Consider the following 22,366-nt stretch of genomic DNA (forward strand, 5'->3'; position numbering starts at 1 on the left):
GTGCACATGATCTAACCTCAAAAAGTTTTAAATTTTTGTCAGTTTCTCATACTGTCTCATGCATTCTCCACAATTTATCCTATTAAACAAGTATTTACTGATCATTTTAAAGTTATTAATGAGTTGAGTATGGAATGATGCAAAGGTAACTGATAATTTGCTGAGTAACAGAGGTTTGCTACATAAGTGAAGCTGTGTTCAAATGAAGTACAAAGAGCTGCAAAAACATCAAGGAGAATGAGAGTTTAACACAGAAGGAAATGCACGCCCGCAGCATTTGGATATATCCAGAAAAAGAAATATACAATATTGCAAATGCTAGGAGGATAAAGTGAGATCATTTAAGGTTGAAGACATTTTTGAAAAGGTTTTAGGTATGAAAAAGTGTTATGTTTAAAAAATTGTTGTTTATATCTAGGGTTTATAAGACATAAGACAACACACAAGATAGTTTGTAACCACTTGAAATAACATTGGAAGAGACATAGGCCTTGATTTCTGAATGCCTTCTTGGGCCTTAGGATCATTATTTTAGTCAAATAAATGCTCAGACATTTACTGACACCAGAATTGCACAGTCAGAAAGAACTGATACCTTGCAGGTCTAGAACAACTGGAGTCAGTATGTCTTATCTCATAAGATACATAACTGCTGACACAATCATTATTAAATGGTAAGGCATATAAACTTACAGCTAGGTATATGTAAAAACAATAGACACTCAGAATTTATCACTTCTTCCTGGTGTTAAACTGTGTTGTTCTCTACCCTTCCCAGGTTGCATATATTCTATCTGCATGACAGAATCACTGTGCATTGCTGCTCCACTGCACATCTTCTTTCAAGTCCACATGCAACAGTCAGTGTCAAAAACTGGGTCTGATGGAAAAAATTATATCATGGAAATCAAGAAACACTACAACCCAGTGTTCCCAATCTATACTCCCACCCCAAAGCTGGTTTATTAAATAAATATACACCAGAATATCACTTACTTATCGTCTTTTAGACAGTTAGTAGGAGGTAAAGGCAAGTGATCCTAATTGGATCTATCAAAAAAAGAAGAAAATAGAGGAAGAGGAAGAAGAAGAAAAAAGGAGGGAGAGGAGGAGGAAGAAAAGAAAGAACATAACAGAGAGGCTCTGTTTGGATGGGAAACAATCTTCAGATTTACATTATAATCACTGTGGTTATTTGAATATGTTTGGCCCAACAGACTGAAACCTGGGTCCAAAGAGAGTTGCACTATTAAGATGTGTGTTCTTGGTGGAAGAGACAGGCTTTTAGGTCTAATATGTTCATGCCAGGCCCAGTGTAATGTACAGTTTCCTTATGTTCCCTCTGGATCAAGATGTAGAACTCTCAGCTCCTTCTCAGCATCAGTCTGCCTTTACTCTGTCATGCTTCACACCATGAAAATGGATTAAACTTCTGAAAGTGTAAGCCAACCCCAATTAAATGTTTTCCTTATAAGAATAGCTGTGATGATATTGTCTCTTCACAGCAATAAAGTACTGAGAAAGTCATAAGAATTTTCTTCAGAATCATATTGGTCTAAATATTAAATTAGAACACTGAATTTTAATTTTAAGTGTCTAACACATAATTTGTTATCTAGGTATATATGTATTTGTTCAGAGGTCAGCTAAGTAGTAGGAATTATCAGTTTCATGGGTCATTAAAACACGCTCACAATTTATTTACCAAGGTTTGCAAAAAAGAAAGCAAATTCAGGAATGGAATGAAATCCAGTCTTCAATTGTAGTGCCATATTGGATTTGGGCCTGGCTGCTTTGTAACTGCATGGCCACAGTTAAGAAGTCATGGGATTGTTGGACAGAGGCCTCTCCCATGTATTTACGGCACATGAAGAAAAGACCAAGTAGTAAACACCCGATATCTCCACTGCATGACCTCTGCTGAGCCCAGCTGATGCATGTGGAACTGACACACCTGGACCACACCTGGGTGGTGGTCAATTTACTTCTGCCTTTTACTTCCTCAGCCTTTATCCTTGAGATTTAGGCTGGTCTTCTGGGATTTCTCCCTAATTAATTCAGGTCTCCTAGTTGGTCTTTTGTTACCGAAGTCACGAGCCAGGTAGTCACGAGCCAGGGTTTCCCACTGTGCTTCCCAGTTATTTTCTACCTGGAGACTTGGGTATATAAGTGGTGAATAAAGCTACAGGAGACTCTCACTATTCCTCTCACTCTCACTATTCCTCTCACTCTCACTCTTCCTTCCGCTCTCCATTCTCTCTCTCTCTCTCTCTCTCTCTCTCTCTCTCTCTCTCTCTCTTCCTCTCCTGGCTTGACACGATAACCTCTGTGTGTGTGTGTGTTTCTTTCATCCCGTAGGCTTTCGCCCGATTCTCGGTACCAGGTCGGTGCTGGCGCCGACATTCAATATTTAAAAAATAAGATGAACATAGAGATTAAAAGACAAGATATTTAATGATAAATTAGAAACTTTTAAAATGAAATGTTTATGATAAGTCATGTAATCCACACATTTTATTTCATTTCTCATAATAGAAATATCATAATAATGATAATAATAATAATAATAATAATAATAATAATAATAATAACAATAAATTAACTAGCTTACTAGTAAGTGAGGACTTGCACGAAATAACAGGCATATATTCAGTAAGTCACACGCTGGTGTTTGTCAAGTGAGCATAAGTAGTATCAAGTCTTATTACTGAAAGCTGATGCTCTTTATTAGCTACTGAAGAAATAAATATAAATTGTTGTCAGAGGAAAGTAAATTAATACTGAAACAAAACACAGTATACTAATCTCCCTGTATTTCTAGATTTTTGCCTTGTCTTTATAATACAATTGTTAAGATGGTGTTAGCAGCTTCCTCTTTCTAAGCCCATTTATTCTATGAAACTTGTAGGAGAAACACATGTAGATGTACTGGCTTTTAAATATCTTCACAGACTGTCCCAGAGTAGGTAATATTTTACCTCAGATTTCAATGATGCACCCATGGTACATTTGGGTCTCATTTTTTTATCTTCCCTATTTCCGTAATAAAGAATGTTCCTCCTTTAAGTCCTCCTCCTTCTTTGGTATTGAGAGGACGTCCTGGAAAGATGCGACCACCACTTTAGTTAAGCAATTACACCTTATTCTCTCTTGGCTTACCCTGCTAGGCCACTTTAGTAATGGTAAGAATCATAGAAAATCAAGTCATTGCTATTCTACCAGAGGAGTCTCTCTGTTATACATCTGCCACATTTGAAGCATAATATATGGAACAAATTTATAGAACTGACATATATTGAATTTAAAATAAAAATAAATTTGATAAGAGCTGCGGAGCCACAGACATGATAGGAATTAAACTGAAATAAGAATGGAGAGGAGTGAAAGGCAGGAAACCAGAGCACCAATCAGCAATCCATCTCGTTTTGAAGGGTGCTTAAACGGGCCACAAGTGAAGGGTGTCTATTCTCTCAAAAGTCACATACTCTGATAATTAACACATTTCAACACAAATTTAGATGAAAAGTAAAATGGGGCAGACATTGTTTTCAAAGTCCAAACTTTGGAGTAAGCTGAATAATGCCTGAGGTTTGCACATAAAAAAAATTGCATTTATTCCTATAGTCCCCCAATTCAAACTACTGATTTTTGAGATTACTACTGTTCTTTGAGAAATGAATAGACAGAAAATCTGCAACATATAATAATGTAAAAGCTGTATGACCTCAGAAGAAATAATAGCCTGTATTCTGACTAGTTATATGCTGCATGGCATTCTCACAATGACAGTCAGCAGCAGTGGGCACAGCTCCAGAAGTCATGAGTTCATGACTTCCAGCAGCTGGTTCTCCCCAGTGCAAAAGCTATGATGTGTGGTCTGCTAAGTGAATGAAATCCACTTGGACTGATCATATTCTCAAAGCTCATGAGTTACAGGACACAACTTTCTCATCTGTTAGAAGTATGGGTGCTCTGTCACTGGTCATCAGTGAGTTTTAGTGCACATGTGATTGCACATGCTACTCCTTAGGTTATGACAATTTTGATCTTGGAGTATGAAAAGCAGCCATTCTCATTTTCATTCACAGTTAAAGATACTACAATCCTAGAGACAGGAGGTACAAAAATAAATGGTTTTGATCTGAGATGGTATCCAGACTCTGTCACTTCCCAAACTTATGGTTACAGGAGACTTGTACTCCTACATAATTGGAAATACAATGGGGCTAACCAGTCCTAAGAATAAAAGAGGAAAAGGGAAATAGCAATTCTATTTAGACACTTTTGTACCTCAGAGAATGCTTCCCAGATCCCCTCTGACATTTAAAGTGAAAAGGAATTCCTAGGAGTATGGAGTACCATTAAAATATGTCTACCATAATTCAGGAAAATTATTTTAAACCATACATAGAGGCTAAGGGAGCAGTACTGTGGTAGAGCAACGCTCTGCCTGTGTGAGACCTGGACTTGACCTTCACATCAATAGAAACACAGCTGGTGGGGATGTGGGCAATGGGAACATTCCTCCATTGCTGGTGGGAATTCCGTTTGGAGGTTTCTCAGAAAAATGGGAATAGTTCTAACTGAAGACATAGCTATAGCACTCCTGAGCACATACCAAAAAGATTCTCCACCATCCCACAAACACTTGCTCAATTTTATTCATGATAGTCAGAAGCTAAAAGAACCTAGATGACCCTCAGCTGAGGAATGGATACAGAAGACTTGGTACATCTACAGAATGGAATACTATTCAATTATTTTAAAAAAAAGACATCATGAATTTTGCAGGCAAATGGGCGGAGAGTATCATCCTGATTGATGTAACCCAATCCCAAAAGGACATGCCTTGTATGTATTCACTAATAAATTATATTAGCCATAAAACACAGGATACTCATGCTACGTTCCATAGACTCAAAGAAGCTAAACAAGAAGGAAGAAAATTGAGAATGCTCAAAACTCACATAGAAGGGGAATAAAAATGTCATTAGAGTAAGATGGAGGGAGGGAAGTGGGAGGAAGAGGGGATGAGAAGGGGAATGGGGGGAATTCAGGACCAGGTGTGGGGAGGAAAAGGAGGGATGGCCAAATGGCCATGAGAATGAGTGGAAAACTGCAACTGACAGGGTTAATGGTGGGCAACTCCATGATGAGACAGACCTGGGATAAGGGAGGTGACCAATATCAATGGGAGCATCCTTATCGGTGACTCACAGCACTGTGGATATGGTACCCAAAGAGGCCACCTCCTGTAGACAAGGCAGGAACCTCGGTGAAACAAGAGAGACACCATCCCATCCCATCCATGAAACTTGACCCAAAATCTATCCTGACTTCAAGAAATGCAGGGACAGGGGATGGATCAAAGACTTAGAGAATGGCCAACCAATAACTGGCCCAACTAGAGATGCATCCCATGGGCAAACACTAATCCCTTACAATTAATGATGCTCTGTTATGGTTGCAGAAAGGAATCTAGCACGGCTGTCCCCTGAGAGGCTCCACCGAGCAGCTGACTCAGACAGATGTAGTTACCCACAGCCAAACAGCAGACAGAACTTGAAGACTCTTATGTAAGAATTAGAAGGAAGGATTGGGAGACCAGCTGGGGACTGGAACACCATAAAAAGACCAATAGAAGCAACTAACTTGGATCTTTAGGCTCTCACAGACTGAACCACCAATGAAAGGACATACACAGGTTAGACCTTGGCCTCCCTGCACAAATGCAGCCTGGACTTCATGTGGGTCCTGAACAACTTGGGTGGGTGTTCCCAAAAGCTGTTGCCTGCATGTGGGATATGTTCTAACTGGGGTGCCTTGTCTGGGTTCAGAGGCAGTGGATATGCCTAGTCCTTTAGAGAGTTGATGTGTAAGGGTAGGGGGCTATCCAGGAGGAACCCTACCTAGTCAGAGGAGAAGGGATTGGGGAATTTGGTGAAGGAATGTGGGAGGGGGTGACCAGGAGGGGGCAGTGGGGAGGATGTAAAGTGAATTAAGTTAAAAAAATAATAATAAAGGGGAAAAAAACACCTGAGAAGTGGTGTCACATGTCTTTAATCCCAGCATTTAGGAGGCAGACAGTATATAAGTGATAAATGGGTTCAACATAATTCTAAAGTTAGGAAAAGAATGCAAAGAAATTAAAAGAGGAAAAACAACCTGGAAATGAATAGTAAGGCAGGGGGAATCTGCTTACCAAATTGAGATTTAATATGCAGTTCCAGTATTGGCAAACAAGAAACACAAAGGAAGAGCCTGGGAATGGGCCCCACAGACCCCAAAATGCCTAATTCATCTTGAAAGTGGACATTCAATAGAGCAGAGACAGCTCTTTGCAACAATACTAGTGTTACTCAAACCTGACAGTCAGAGATCTAACAGAAACTTTGACTATTTCAAAACTTACATAGAAATTCAATCAAAATAGATCATGGACTTACCTGTAAAACAAGAAAATAGGACACCAATAAAAACGTTAAGACCGAGATTAAAAAAAAAAGTAAAGTAAAAAAAAGTAATCTTCAGATCAAGGCCTTGGTAAAGAGTCATTCATACAAGGAAATATTGATAAACTAAACTTTGCCTGTTAAAGGCCACGTTAGGAGAAAATGCTGCAGCAGAAGCTTCTTTGTGTAGCCCTGGCCAACCTGGAACTCTCTGTAGACCAGATTGATCTGAAACTCAGGGATACACCTGCCTCTGTTTCCCTAGTGCTGGGATTAAAGGCATGGGCAACCACGGCATGTCTGGGGTAATATTTATTTATAAAAACTTCCAGATTTTAAAAACTACCAGATGAATTCTACGTAATATGTAAAGAACTCAACAAATTTAAAAAAAAAAAAAAAAACTAAGAGGAAATTCAACCAAGGGTGGATTAAAAATATAAACTGATAATTCATCAAGAAACAAGAAATTCCAAAGAAAATGAATAAATTCCAAATTAATCATCTAGCAGAATGGCACCTGTGCTTGAAAATTGCTCTGCAGAGTGACAGATGAGAACTGAAGCAACCTCTCATCTACAGAAGTACTCCAGAAGTGTGCTAAAAACTAGACAAAGCTCCTTTCTGGGAATGTGTCATGTTATGAGATGGCTGGCTGTTGTACCAGAGGACTCAGGTTTAATTCCCAGCTTCCATATGGTTGTTCACAACTACCTAGAACTCCAGTTCCAGAAGGTTCCATACCCTCTTTTGACCTCTAAGGACATCAGGCTCACACATGGTGCAGACATACATGCAAGCTCAACATTCACATTCATAAAAATATTAAAAGGAAGAGAGAGACATTCTCTAGTATTTCACTTGTGCTTTCTACATGCTTCTGTCACACCACGGAGCCCCACCAACCAAACTCAGACACAGGAGTCTTACACAGAAGGTAAATCTTACAGGTAGCAAAGGAAGGGTATTTCACATTTATAAACCTATAGTTTAGATGAGTGCCTCTTTCAGGGTTGCACTGTTCATAAGAGAGCAAAGTAAGCCAGTCCCACTCTGTCTATATTCCAAGGCCGTGTTCCAGCTCTTGACACACGAGGGCTTTCCACTCCAATGGTTCTTTAAAATTCCTTCTGGCAGAGGATTTGGTTAAATTGAAGGAGGGGGGAGTTGGGGACTTAGGTCAGTGGTTAGAGCGCTTGTCTAGGAAGCGCAAGGCCCTGGATTCGGTCCCCAGCTCCTAAAAAAAGAACCCCCCAAAAAAAATTGAAAGAGGGAGGTCATGAAACCTTACTGTAGGCAATGCAAAATTAGGTGGGAGATTAGAAAAAAACCAATTATTATCTTTTAAGTAGTGTTTGTTTGAGGAGGAAGACTTGGGTGGGGAGGTGTTGGAGACAGCTTTGGCTGTCCTCGAACTCAAAATCCTCCTGACTCAGGCTCTCAAGTGCTGGGATTACTGAGCTATGCAACCAAACCCAGCTGTGAAGTTCTTGATATAGGAAACAGAATAGTGTGTGTGTGTAAGTGTCAGGGACAAGAAGGACCACCCAGCAGTTTCTACACTTTGTATCAGTTTTCTTTGCTTTAGTCTTTCTGTACCAGAGATGAAATATATTGAGTAGGTTATAATATTTCACTTTATTTGGTAAGTGTTGATTCCCCTTGTGTAAACAGGTAAAAAATTTGCCTTTAAAGAAGATATGCTCTAGGATCTCCTTGAAAACAATTAAAAAAATATGTACCAAGAACTGAGAAGGCTGCCTGACTCAAATGCAAATGCTACGTGTCGATGAAATATTAGGTGATGACTGAAAGACCCCAGCTTAGCAGCAGTAACGCCATTTTACAAGGCTATACTTAAGATGACTGGTTCAGGGAAAGGTTAGAACACTGAGTACACAGTGGCTGCCAAGCAGGATGTGTTTGGTTGAAGGCCTGGCAACAGGACGACTGCAGTTGAGCACCTGACAATGAGAAAAGCCCCGGGAGAGGTCCCACACCCTGGTGGGGGGCCGAGTCAGTCCTTATGTTCCAAGAAGGTAGCTAAGAAACTTGCCCCCGGGCTGAACCCTTGGGGGGCCGAGTCAGCCGTTATGTTTCAGGAAGGTAGCTAGGAAACTTGCCCCCGGGCTAAACCCTTGCCATATTAGAATCCACCAATTATATCCCTGTAACCATGCATCTGCTTCTGTATGCTTGCTTCTGCTCCCCAAAATCCTATAAAAGCCCATCCTTGGTTCCGTGGGGCGCGCCAGTCCCCCGAGTGACTGAAGCGCCCGCAGGTGCCTGTGCCTGTGTATCCCGACAATAAACCAAATCCTCTTGCTGATTGCATCCTGTGGTGTCTCGGTCTGGTCTTTAGAGTTAGAGGATCTCCATCCCGAGGGAAAGTTCTCCCTGAGAGCTTTTCATTTGGTGCATTGGCCGGGAAAGGAGATACTCCACCCAGGGACCACCGACCACCCACTGGGAGGTAAGCCGGCCGGCGTCTGTCTGTCTGTCTGATTTTGTCTCGTTCTGCCTTATTCTGTCTGTTCTGTGAGCGCTCAGCCAGGTTCTGTGAGCGCTCAGCCAGGTCTGTTCTGTGAGCGCTCAGCCAGGTCTATTCTGTGAGTGCTCAGCCAGGTCTGTTCTGTGAGTGCTCAGCCAGGTTCTGTGAGCGCTCAGCCAGGTCTGTTCTGTGAGCGCTCAGCCAGGTTGTTTGGAATTTGGGCGGGACGAAGAAGGAGCTGACGAGCTCGGACTTCTCGCCCCGCAACCCTGGAAGACGTTCCAATGGTGTTAGGGGCCCGACTTTTCGGGGCCCAATCTGGGAGAGGAGAAAGATCCGGACTAACGGCACCTCTGTCTGTATTTTTGGCTTTCAGAGGGCCCCGGACCTTTGCCACCTCCATCTGACTTTTTGCTTTCAGTTTGGTACCAAAGCCGTGCAGCACGCCTGTCTGTTGTTTGTTTGACTGTTGGTGTTGTTTGTTTTCTCTGTGTTCTAATCTTCCTTAGAACTAACATGGGACAGTCCCTAACAATGCCCCTAAGTCTCACTCTTGATCATTGAGAAGACGTCCACGACCGGACACACAACCAGTCCATCGAGGTTAAAAAAGGAAAATGACAGACTCTCTACACATCTGAGTGGCCCACTTTCGGAGCGGGATGGCCAGTAAATGACACATTTAATAAGATCATTATTTTACAGGTTAAAGATCGGGTCGTCCACGGACATCCTGACCAGGTTTCTTATATTATCACTTGAGAGAGTCTCGCCTTAAACCCCCCCCCCCGGGCGGAACCCTTCGTGGACCCAAATTGGCCTCCCCTCAACCCCCAGCCTGTCCCCTCGGCCCCGCCCGGTCTGCCGGCCACGTCTTCCTCTCTCTACCTGTGTAAATTCAGAGCCTTCTAAGAAACCTGTCCTCCCGGCAGACCCAAACTCCCCTCTCATAGATCTTCTCTCTGACAGGCCCGGCTAAAACGGAGGAGGCAGAGCCGCCGGCCAGATCAGTTGCCGGGCCACAGTCTGATAAGGGTTTCTCCCCTGTCGCAGGGAGATTGCGCAATAAGCGCGAGGTGATGCCAGATTCAACCTCCCAGGCTTTCCCACTTAGACAGGGAACCGGTGGCCAGACCCAATACTGGCCGTTTTCAGCAGCTGACATTTACAATCAGAAACAAAACAACCCTTCTTTCTCCAAAGATCCGGTGGCACTCACCGACCTAATAGAATCTGTTTTACTTACCCACCAGCCTACTTGGGATGACTGCCAACAGCTCTTATAGGCCCTCTTAACCTCAGAAGAAAAACAAAGAGTGTTCCTAGAGGCCAGAAAGCATGTTCTGGGAGATGATGGGCGTCCCACCCAGCTGCCTGAGGACCAAACTGAGATTTTAATACAGCTGAAGGTAAGGGACACCTACGCCTTTATCGCCAGTTGCTTCTAGCGGGTCTCCGAGGGGCTATACGACGCCCTACTAATTTGGCTCAGGTAAAACAGGTATTACAGGAAGCAGGGGAAAACTCCCTCCACCTTTCTAGAGAGATTTAAGGAGGCCTACCGTATGTACACTCCCTATGACCCAGATGACCCAGGACAAATGACGAGTGTCTCTATGTCCTTCATCTGGCAGGCTGCTCCAGATATCAGGGCTAAGTTACAGAGGTTAGAAAATTTGCAGGGCTATACATTACAGGATTTACATAAAGAAGCTAAAAAGATTTTTGATAAGAGAGAGAATTGAGTCGAATCTTGGCCGCCGTAGTTCAGGGCCAAGAAAGGAAGGGAGATAGGGGGGAGCTCGAAAGGGGCTGAAGCTGGATAAAGATCAATGTGCCTATTACAAAGAGAAAGGACACTGGGCCAGAGAGTGCCCCAAGAAGCCTGGCGGACCCCGAAAGCCTCGACCACGAACCTCCCTCTTGGCTCTAGATAAAGATTAGGGAGGTCAGGGCCAGGAGCCCCCCCCCCTGAGCCCAGGGTAACGCTTAAGTTGGGGGGCAGCCGGTTACTTTCCTGGTAGACACAGGAGCCCAGCATTCAGTCCTCACTCAAGCTTCAGGACAACTCAGCGACCGGACGGCCTGGGTACAAAGAGCTACTGGTGAGAAACAATACCGATGGACTACGGACCGCCGGGTTCAGCTGGCTACTGGTAAGGTGACCCATTCCTTCTTACATGTTCCGGACTGCCCGTACCCTCTGCTGGGCCGTGACCTGCTCACCAAACTAAAAGCACAAATTCATTCTCAGGAAAGAGGGGCCCGAATAACTGGCCCCCACGGAACTCCCCTTCAAGTTCTATAAATATAGACTATATGAACTGGGACAGGACAAGCCACAATCCCTAGAAATAGACACTTGGGTCACGAATTTTCCACTGGCTTGGGCAGAGACTGGAGGGATGGGGTTGGCACTCCAACAGCCCCCCTTAATTATACAGTTAAAGGCCACTACAACTCCAGTCTCCATAAAACAATACCCCCTGTCACATGAAGCTTATCAAGGTATAAGGCCTCACATTACGAGGCTTCTAGATCAAGGCATCCTAATCTCCTGCCGGTCGCCTTAGAATACGCCTCTTCTGCCTGTTAAGAAACCCGGCACTGGAGATTATAGGCCAATACAAGACTTGAGAAAGGTCAACAAGAGGATAAAAGATATTCATCTGACTGTTCCAAACCCTTACAATTTGCTCAATAACTGTTCATTGATGAGAAACGGGTATGCTAAAGGGGTCCTAACACAAAGGTTGGGACCCTGGAAACGCCCTGTGGCCTACCTGTCTAAGAAATTGGACCCTGTGGCCTCCGGCTGGCCACCGTGCCTAAGGATGGTGGCTGCTATTGCTGTCCTGATCAAGGACGCTGGAAAATTGACTTTGGGACAGCCACTCACCATCCTAACACCCCACGCAGTGGAGGCCTTGGTAAAACAGCCCCCAGACCGCTGGCTCTCTAATTCCCACATGACCCACTACCAAGCCTTGTTACTGGATGCAGAACGGGTTCAGTTTGGGCCCGTAGTCGCCCTCAATCCTGCCACCTTGCTTCCTCTACCAGAGGAGACAAAACAGCATGACTGACTACAAATCCTCGCAGAAATACATAGAACCAGGCCGGACCTATCGGACCAGCCTCTTCAGAATGCTGACCACACATGGTACACGGATGACAACAGCTTCTTGGCAGAGGGAGAACAAAAAGGCTGGAGCTGCGGTCACTACGGAGGACAAAGTGATTTGGGCGAAAGCCCTGCCTGCTAATACCTCTGCACAACGGGCTGAACTCATCGCCTTGACTCAGGCGCTCAAGATGACAAAAGGTAAGAGGCTAAATATATATACAGACAGCCGTTATGCCTTTGCCATGGCACACATCCACGGGGAGATCTACCGGAGGCGGGGTCTGCTCACATCTGAGGGTAAAGATATTAAAAATAAGGCTAAAATTCTGGCCCTCTTAGAAGCCCTATTCTTGCCCAAAAGACTGAGTATTATACATTGTCCAGGACACCAGAAAGGGCACAACCCAGAGGCACGAAAAAACCGGCTGGCCGATGCCACGGCGCGAGAAGCGGCCATGAACAAACAAATCTTGCCCTTAAATAGCCCAGACCAACCCACGCCCCCACCAGTGGGACAAACTAGTTGGGTTTATGCCCATGAGGACATAGAGCTCCTAAAAAAATGGGGGCCATCTACCACCCTCAACTAAAACAGTGGGTCTACAAAGGACTTTTGAATTGATCTCCTTTTTACATAAGAAGATAAAAACCTTACTAGATCGAAAAGAGATAAATCTGTGTTTTTTTTTTTAATTGGGACAAAGCGATACAAAAGGTGACTGAGAGTTACAAAGCGTGCGCTCAGGTTAACCCGGGAAGGACCATGATTGGACAAGGAGTTCGTCCTAGGGGACACCGTCCCGACATCCATTGAGAAATTGATTTTACTAAAATTAAACCAGATATATATGGATACAAGTATCTCCTAGTGTTTGTAGACACCTTCTCAGGATGGGTCAAAGCCTTCCCCACGAAGCACGAGACTACAAAAATGGTCACCAAGAAGCTCCTCGAGAAAATCTTTCCCAGGTATGGCATGCCTCAAGCGTTGGGGTCGGACAACGGGCCCGCTTTCGTCTCCCAAGTAAGTCAGTTGGTGGCCAAATTGCTGGGATTGATTGGATAGACCCCAGAGTTCAGGTCAGGTAGAACGCATAAATAGAACAATTAAGGAGACTTTATCCAAACTTATGCTTACAACTGGCTCAAAGGATTGGGTGGCCCTCCTTCCCCTAGTTCTATATCGGGCCCGGAATATTCCGGGCCCCCATGGTCTAACTCCTTTTAAAATAATGTATAGAGCACCACCCCCATTTGTCCATTTCTTTGATTCAAACATTGCTGATTTTGCTGACAGCCCTTCTCTGAGGGCCCATTTACAGGCCCTACAGATTGTGCAGAGAGACGTCTGGAGACCTTTGGCCGCTGCTTACCAGGACAAGCTTGAACATCCGGTGGTGCCACACCCGTTCCAGATTGGAGACACCGTGTGGGTGCGCAGACACCAGACCAAGAATCTCGAGCCACGGTGGAAAGGACCCTACACCGTCCTCCTGACTACCCCGACCGCCCTAAAGGTAGACGGAGTCTCGGCTTAGATCCACGCACCACACGTCAAGACAGTCCGGTCTGAGGAATTGACTAATCACAACACTACACCCCAGACATGGAGAGTTCAGCACACTCCAAACCCCTTAAAGTTAAAACTCCTACGTGGCTCCTCCTAGTCCTTTTGTGGCCTAGAGTCAGTGGGGGAATAAGCCCCCACCAGACAGAAATTTCTTGACCAAGTCGAGTGAAAGATTTCACTCAAAGTTAACAAAAAAAAATGGGGGAATGAAAGACCCCAGCTTAGCAGCAGTAACGCCATTTTACAAGGCTATACTTAAGATGACTGGTTCAGGGAAAGGTTAGAACACTGAGTACACAGTGGCTGCCAAGCAGGATGTGTTTGGTTGAAGGCCTGGCAACAGGACGACTGCAGTTGAGCACCTGACAATGAGAAAAGCCCCGGGAGAGGTCCCACACCCTGGTGGGGGGCCGAGTCAGTCCTTATGTTCCAAGAAGGTAGCTAAGAAACTTGCCCCCGGGCTGAACCCTTGGGGGGCCGAGTCAGCCGTTATGTTTCAGGAAGGTAGCTAGGAAACTTGCCCCCGGGCTAAACCCTTGCCATATTAGAATCCACCAATTATATCCCTGTAACCATGCATCTGCTTCTGTATGCTTGCTTCTGCTCCCCAAAATCCTATAAAAGCCCATCCTTGGTTCCGTGGGGCGCGCCAGTCCCCCGAGTGACTGAAGCGCCCGCAGGTGCCTGTGCCTGTGTATCCCGACAATAAACCAAATCCTCTTGCTGATTGCATCCTGTGGTGTCTCGGTCTGGTCTTTAGAGTTAGAGGATCTCCATCCCGAGGGAAAGTTCTCCCTGAGAGCTTTTCAATGACAAATTTTTCTATTCTTTTCCACTATATAGAACAGAAGCACTATTTTACTGTATGAAACAAATTTTCTTTCAATGTTTCAATGAAAACCATATACTGCATACTATTCAGGGTATCACTGAAGAATCCAAGCTGAGTCTAAGGATATGCTTAGCATGCTCAAAGCTTTGTTGTAAATCCCCAAATGTGTATGTGCAATGTGTGCCCATTTTTGTCCACTACATTCTAAGAGATATATAGATTATATGACTTATTTATTAGCATAATAGCCAACTTTCTAATTTTTTTTCAATACTTCCTTTAAATTGTTTTTTATTGGGCCTGGACAGATGGCTCGATGTTAAGAGCACTGACTGTTCCTCCAGAGGATCCGGGTAAAATTCTTAGGACTCACACGGCAGCTCACAAATGTCTGCAACTCTAGTTCCAGAAGAATCTGAATATATGTATATATATATATATATATATATATATGTATATATATATATATATAGATAGATATATAGATATATAGATATATAGATATATAGATATATAGATATATAGATATATAGATATATAGATATATAGATATATAGATATATAGATATAGATAGATATAGATAGATATATAGATATATAGATATAGATATATAGATAGATATAGATATAGATGTAGATATAGATACATACCACATATGTATGTATCTCCATCCCCACATAAAAGGGAGGTGAACACAGACTGCACAAAGTTGTCTTCTCATATCACACGCACATAACGGCATGCACCGAGCCCCCATTACATATAAATTAATAATGAAATAAAAATGTACAAAGAATATAATGCTAGGCAAATTAAACATACCAGCTAAATCATTTCCCACTTAAAATAGCATTAATGTCTCTGTTTTCCTCTAATTCAGAGATAACTTATTCCCTTGCAGAGGAAGGACTTTCTTTCCTATTGGATCTGACTCCACACTGCCTGGACCAATGCTGTGGCTGTTAGTGGGATGGGAAAGTTCCTGGCTTGACACTCGGTGGATGTGGTGATTAGGACAGGGAAGCAGGAAATGGGTGTACTTTCTGATAAACGCACCTTGCATTACTCTTGCTCACTGTACTTCTGTGCTTTCTCAAGCACTGCTCTGTAACATGGAATGACAGCACAACACCCTATCTGATTGGTTCTGTTTTGTTTACCTAGATTTTGACACTGTGACATTGGGTAGTACTCAGGGCATTCGGCAAGCTTAGAAAGAAGACTAGTGCAACAGAAATGGTCACAAGGCCTTGAAGTGAATTCAAGCACTGTTATCCATTTGGTAGTGTGGATTTTGAAGTTCAATCTTTTATGCATATTCATACCCTTGTTTCTTCTACTTCCTAAATGGGGGGCTTGGGCAAATATCTTAACCACTGCTTTAATTCCCTTCACTATAAAATGAAAATTAAGTGTTTGTCTCTCTCAAAGACTCTCTCCTTGATTTGCTTAGCTAAGTTTCTTTAACATCTCCAGGCCTCAGTCCTAGCTCTTCTACTTTGTACATGGGGTCTACATCACCTAGCCCTATCAAGCATCTTGCTAAGTAAGTCTGGACTGTGCAAACCCAACATACATCGGAGCACCTACATCTGTCTTCAGTAAGAATCTGTCAGGTTGACTTAGCCAGGATCTCTTATCCAATGTTTCCTTTTAGGAATTCCCTTTCCTTAACTTCTTGGCTATAAACCCTCATTTCTTTTTACTGATGTAAGTGGAGTTGCAAACACAGAAAGAATAATGATCACTTTTCTAAAATTGCAATGTTTCTCAACAAAATGCCACCTTTAGACCTGCCTAGCTCTGCTTTTTGTATCCAGGGCTGCTATGAGCAAAGTTAACTAGTACATGTTAAATACTTCCAGTAGTGTCTAGCCATGGACACAGTCCACAAATGTCACATTTGAGATCAGTATTTTTTTGTGCTTCTTCTGTGGGCATAGAGGCCAAAGGACAGTGTTAGAGGTCTTTCCTCAGGAACAACCATCTTCATTTACTCCCTGAGATAGGGCCTCTCTTACCCTTAAACTTGCCAAGTAGGACTAGTTGACCTACTCCTCCAGGTGATGGCATTATCCTTTGTCAGGCTACCATGTGATGTTTCATGTCCTGCAGCTCCTAAATCTACTGTAAATGTGTTACACGCTTTCATTAATTACTGTAGAATGCCATAAGCATGTCTTAACTTTCCCCAAGTTCTCTTCCTATTCTAGTTATGGAAAGGGATTTGCTAGATCGAAAGATATATATTTTTGTTTTTTGAGACAGGGTTTCTCTGTGTCAAACTCGCTCTGTAGACCTTGCTGGCCTCCATCTCAGAGATGTGTCTGACTCTGCATTTTAAGTGCTGGGATTAAAGGCATGAACTACCACACCTGCATAGAAGATATATTTTTCAAAACAACAACTGCCTGAGAATAAATGCTCACCGCCCTGTAACTTTACTGGCAGTGACATCATCGCCCAGCAGATATTACCTTAACTTGCATTATTCTGCTACTAGTGAACTGAAACACTGCTAATGTGTTAATTCTGCAAAATTATGGTTAAGGCCTTTGCCAATTAAGGAGTCAATTTGAATTGTTTTCCATGTAGAGGTCAGGCTGCAGCTGAAACATCATTCCTTTCAGCTCTCCATTCCCAAGGTAAGAGTGTTCTTTGTCTCAGTGATGCTGGGTTTGGTGATCGCTTTTGTGTTCGGCAGGGCAGGCTTCCTTTGGACCTGCTGTGCGATTTTTTTAGACAGCAAGAAAAGAGGCTTTAAAAGCATTTGTGCAATAGGACTTGCTTTCCTCAGTGCCACACGAGGGGGTTTTATTGGCAAGGCTTGCTTCATGAGGTGGGGCTCTAGAATTAATACCCATGGAACAGCCCCACTCCCAATTGATAGTTAAGAGTTAAGCACAGGTAAAACAGGGCAGAAGCAGTTCTACTGGATGAGTTCAACTTACTCCAGTGAGTTTCCAGCTGACCCAAAGAATTTGCAGCAAGAACAAGTTACAATTATTTAAGTTACACAATTTTGGGTGCAATTATATATGGCAACAATAGCTGATGAGTATTCTTACTCTGGTGAACTATAAAACACTTTGAAGAGACTCATATATAGTCTTGACTGATTCAAAAGTATGACATATAGTAGAAATGAGGCCTTATTGTCTATTTGCCTGCTCAGTTCTTCTCCCTTTTTTTCCAGCTAAAATATGTCAATATAATAAATTCATTGGTTTTTCACTGATAGCATCAATATGACATCCATGTCTCAACTTTCTCTCCAATCACACATTGTTGTATAAATTAAATTCAAATAATAATCTCTTTTGCTTCCTTTAAGCCTCAAAAATCTTACAACTTCAAAACAATAAAATATTATAGATACCTTAAAATCTTTAAACTATTTTGTATGAGTATTACAAAAGCTATATAACTTACATTTAAAATGCTGGTTTTTTGTTGTTTTTTGTTTTTTGTTTTGTTTTTTTTTTGTTTTGTTTTTTTTCTTTTTTGAGACAGGGTTTCTCTGTATAGCCTTGATTATCCTGACCAGGCCTTGAACTCACAGAGATCAGCGTGCCTCTGCCTCCCAAGTGTGGGGATTAAAGATATGTGTCACCACTATCCAGTTGAAATGCTGTTTTTATTATAAGATCAATTAAGAAAATCAACGTGACAAGAGAAAAGAATCAAGACAGAATTTAGGTGTCAACACAGGTGTTACTTTTTACAAGTCTTCAGTGAAGAAGGTAAAGGTTTAATTTTTTCAAAGCTAAAATTAATATTATATAGAGAAATAATTTATGTATACATGATTTATATATAAAAACAATTATATCGGTTTCAAAATCAGCATAATATCAGCAGAAAATGGTAATTACTAATTAGGAAGAAACCCAGTATATTTATATTTTGGTTTCCTGGTATCAACAGGTCTTTAGCCAATTTTTTGAGACAGATTGTAAATGAGTATCTTTTAATGTGAGGGCATTGCAACAGAATGTAATAACTTCCAAAAGAGTTAATGTTTCCATTAACTTAATTTCAATAGTAAGGCAAAAATGAGAACATTTATCCAAATGAGTCTTTTTTTTTGCTAATAGCACATATATCTTTTAATGTTAATAGGTCAAACATTTCCCTAGAGAATTAAAAACCACAATTACCATTGTTATTATAGTATAAGCAGATTAAAATGTGGACCGGAAGCCTATTATTCAGGGCAGCAAAAGAGGAGCAACTGGCTGAACCTTAGAGAAGCAGCACTTCAGGACTACAAGTACTTACTCAGAATAATGGAGCAGCTACTTCTGCAGGGGTCCAGACTTTTGCCGAGAAAACCTCTCTGAGAGGATCAGCCTTCAGAGTGCACAAAGAGACCCAGACAAGTACTGGGCACCAATAACATGGATGTGAGTGAGCTCTACAGATGGTCTCCTTCAAAATTGTAAAAGCTAATCCTACCCCAACCTAAGAAGTCTCAGGAAACATGGCATGTAAGTCCACCACCCTCACCCACCACCAATCCCTATTATTTATATGAACATTAAGGTTCTAATTCCATTAGGATATTATGTGTATTACAACACTTCAGAAGTTGGGGTTGGGGATTTAGCTCAGTGGTATAGCATATGCCCAGCAAGCACAAGGTCCTGGGTTCGGTCCTCAGCTCCGAAAAAAAATTCAGAAGCTACAAATGCCATACAATGTAATGAAATACTCTCTCCTTACAATTTGCTAGAAGCAATAACGTCACATCTTTCTGCTCCTATACTTCCCAAATACCTTTCTTTGCAAAGCAAAGAAAGCTTAAGGAAACCAGAACCCAAATAAAATAATTCCCACCTTTTTCAATCCACATTTCCAAGAAAACACTTGTTGGAGTTGTTTCAAATGTGATCATGAATGAAATTGAATCTTTGAACACAGAGATTGGGTGCTAGCTGAATTCTTTTGTCTCCAAAAATCAATGACAGCAAATAACTTATTTAAAATATGTTTCTTTTTTAATATAACAAAAGAGGCCAAATAAATATTATCATGATTAATCTTCCTAAATAGTCTGCTTTAATCCTCACCTACAATGATTCTAGGTGCAGAGTAAATGCATAAACCTCCATCTTAACAAATCATGCAGCATAAAATAAAAACAAGCTGTGTAACAATTTTCAAAGTTCACTTAGTACAGTGCTGTTACTATGGTAACCCAGGCAGACTAGTTCTTTGAAAGAATCACACCAGAGTCTAAACAAGGTCATGTCATGGTTTTTTACTCTTCTTTCCTTACAAATGTTCCTTTTGCAACAGCCTCAATAGAACAATATCTACATAATTAGTCATTTTGACTAGATTCTTTTGTCTCAGTAATTATTTTTAAAGACTTTTTTTTAGGACACTGTCCAACAAAGTAACCTAACTAGGGCTGGGGCGATGGCTCAACTGGTAGGACATCTGCCAAGGAAACTGAAGCCCTGAGTTTGTTGTCCATCACCACATAAAACTGTTTGCTGTTGTTGCACATTCCCTAATCCCAGCACTTAAGAGGGAAACAGAAGGAAGGAAGTCAGAAGTTCAAAGTCATGCTTGCTACATAATGAATTTGAAGCTAGTAAGACCTATGTGTGGCCTAGCCCTGTCTTTTTTTAATTTTTATGTGAGACTTGTACTTTTAGTTTTGTTTTGTTCTGTTCTGTTTTTATTTGTTTTGTTTTTTTTTTTGTTTGTTTGTTTTCTCCTTCAAGACAGGGTTTTTCTGCATAACTCTGGCTATCCCGGAATTCACTCTATAGACAAGGGTGGCCTCAAACTCAAAGAACTACCTGCCTCTTCAGGGATTAAAGGGATGCGCTGATACCACCTGACATGAGACCCAATCTTAAAGAAAGAAAAAAGGGAAGAAAGGAAGGATGGAAGGAAGGAAGGAAGGAAGGAAGGAAGGAAGGAAGGATATGAAATCTGATCACAATTCAATGTCAAAATTTTGGCATGCCAAGTTCTAGACTTTTTGGTACAAAAATTATTTATGTATCCAATATGAAGCAATATTAATATATTTTTAAAACTTTAGGAATATGATAAACAAAATTAATAAATGGCCGCTCCATTTTTATCTCCATGGCATTCATGCAGCAAGCACACCTATAAAGTCTATACCATGATTTCAGGACAATTCTTACAATTATTCTGCGAAGTAAATAGATATAGGTATTATTATCTCCACTAAAAGATGAAGCAATGTGTAAGACACACACAGCCATGACAAATGGGGTCAAGGGAAACAGAAGAAGGAAGCAGATTACTTCTACCTTACAATGCAAGGTGATGCAGGATGAGCCCCGTGGCACAGTGACCACATGGCACAACGCACTCAGGGTCCTGAGCACAGCCTGGTATCAGAAAATAAAAATAAGGAGCCAGGCAGGGTTACACACTTCAGTAATCCCAGAACTTGAGTGGTTATGGCAGGAGGATCAGAATTTCATGGTCATTCTCAGCTGCATGTTGTCTGAATGACATCTTTTATCTGTGGCCTAGCAGGCTGTGTGAGAGATTTGTGCTAAGGGTTTTACTGACCACTGCTAACACAAAATAGTATAATAGAAGCCTTTCAAAATATGTGGTTTTAAACCTCCATAAATTTACCACTTTAACCATTCTTTAGTATATACAGTTAAACAAAGCTCTATAATTTTAAATCAGATATGAGGAAATAATAATAATGTAATCTGATATTGTTTTGTTTTTGAGAAAAGAATATAATTTACTATCAGCTTACATATATATGTAGCAGATAAGTCATCAATGCATCAAATATATCAATGTAAAACTGTACCACATTAAACTATAGTTAAATAGAATATATATATACTAGTAGAGAACTGCGTCATTTTTTAGATAACTTATGCTGGCTCAAGCTTCTGTTCACATTCCCAAGCCCCCGGTCATACTGGGGACAAAGCATCCAGCATCCATTTCCTCATAAGCCAACTGTTCAAACACAAAGGTCATAAAACAACCTGATGCAGGCAGTTCTTTTTCTCTACCATGGGTGCTCAGGGACTGAACTCAGGTTGTCAAGTTTTGCCTCAGGTGAATTTACTTGTGAAGCCATTTTGCTGGCCCATCCCAACCGTCTTTGTACTTCTGCTTACATCGTGCTAAGGACTGACCACCAGAGCTCCATGAATGACAGGTAAGCTATACATTACTTATTTTGAGACAGGATCTTATTATGTTTCCAGGTTGGCCTGAACTCACTCTGTAAATAAGACTGGCCTTGGACTTGTAATTCTTTTGATTTGTTAAAGGTCTTTATATAAACATAAATTCCACAAGGCTGCATCTCAATGCTGAGCTTCGTGATTGTAGATGGTGTGAAGACCTTAACCAGACTACATTAGACTGTCCCTTTGAAAGTCACTCACTGTTCACGCCTGTGTCTGAACATGCTTGTGACTATCCAAATCTGTCAAATGTGTTCTCTGTGTGTGGAGAGCTTGGCAGCAGTTTCTTCCCAGGAATTCTCCAACTTATTATTTGAGACAAGGTCTCTGAATGAACCTGCAGCTCAATGACACCATAGTATGACTGGCAAGCAAGTCACAGTGTCTGTCTCCCCAGAGCTGGAGTTTACGTGGGTGTTATGGACCAAATTCACTACAGCCCTAAAATGTATGCTTAGCAGGGCACTAGCCCTTACCAATCTGAAAGCTAAACATGTTATCAAACATCCCAGATGTATACAGAGTTCCCCTTCTTTTGCTGTAGCCTGCTTACGTGCAGTGACAACCAATTTGATAAATGCACTGATTTTGTTTTTTTTTCTTGTTCTGTATCAAATAACATATTATGTGATCACCTCCAGTGGTTATAACCTGAGTCTGTGCTCCCAGGCTACTA

At 41.8% G+C, this 22,366-nt stretch overlaps 1 long non-coding RNA gene across 1 annotated transcript; it reads left to right on the top strand.

The window, feature by feature from the left end:
* Positions 1 to 8,830: 8,830 nt before the first annotated feature.
* LOC134480939 (uncharacterized) lies at positions 8,831 to 14,372 on the top strand. The gene is made up of 2 exons (XR_010055979.1): positions 8,831 to 13,039; positions 13,368 to 14,372. It is a non-coding gene; the product is annotated as an uncharacterized LOC134480939 (long non-coding RNA).
* Positions 14,373 to 22,366: the final 7,994 nt, after the last annotated feature.

This window comes from Rattus norvegicus, chromosome 11 (genome assembly GCF_036323735.1).
Source record: "Rattus norvegicus strain BN/NHsdMcwi chromosome 11, GRCr8, whole genome shotgun sequence".
Taxonomy (NCBI): Eukaryota; Metazoa; Chordata; class Mammalia; order Rodentia; family Muridae; genus Rattus; species Rattus norvegicus.